General features: G+C 74.2%; 1 protein-coding gene across 1 annotated transcript in view; it reads right to left on the reverse strand.

Annotated features, from left to right (window-relative positions):
- The window catches only part of CUNH11orf96 (chromosome unknown C11orf96 homolog), a 3,121-nt gene that overhangs the window by 1,105 nt on the left and 1,359 nt on the right, over positions 1-657 (reverse strand). The window lies entirely within an intron of this gene.

Here is a 657-nt window from a genome sequence, read left to right on the forward strand (position 1 = left end):
GCTGCCCGGTTCTGCCCCCGCGCGACGCGGGCGGCGCGCCGGGAAAGGGGTCCGGAGCCGGCCCGGTGCCGCCCGGAGCGCGGCGGAACCCCGGGGAGCTGCGCCCGGGCCGGCAGCGACGGGAAGGGCGGCACTGCAGGGAGCAGGGCCCGGGGAGCTCGGGAGAAGGAGCACAGAGCGCGGGAGAGGGAAGGAGCTGGAAGGCAGMGGGGCAGGAGAGCATGAGGGAGGAAGGCCAGACCCCAGACAGACCACCGGGTTTGTCTGGCCCTGCTTTGGGGCCAGCGTTGGACAACTCCTGTACAGACACGCTCTGCAGCAGTGTCACCCCCTCCGGAGACACGGGGGGGCTTTGAAAGGAACTGCCAGGGCAGCAGAGCCCCGGCGCAGCCTCGGCAACACGGGAGCCGGCAGGGAGGGCTGCCTGGGGTGCCAAGGCCAGGCGAGCAGCCAGGGCCCGCACCGGGGGGCAGGTAGCGAGCCCACCCGGCCCCACGCCCTGCTCTGCTGCCGGCCCTGCGCCCTGCACCGCTGCAGGCACCTCGAGCCCCTCCGTGTTGCAGCTCTGGCCTGCGACGCCTCCCTCGCGGCGATACAGAGCGGCGCTGCATGGGCAACGTGGGCTCGCGGGGAGCACGGCTGCCTCGCGGGCAGCCC

This window comes from Nothoprocta perdicaria, unplaced genomic scaffold (genome assembly GCF_003342845.1).
Source record: "Nothoprocta perdicaria isolate Ctin4 unplaced genomic scaffold, notPer1 scaffold_15, whole genome shotgun sequence".
Lineage (NCBI taxonomy): Eukaryota > Metazoa > Chordata > Aves > Tinamiformes > Tinamidae > Nothoprocta > Nothoprocta perdicaria.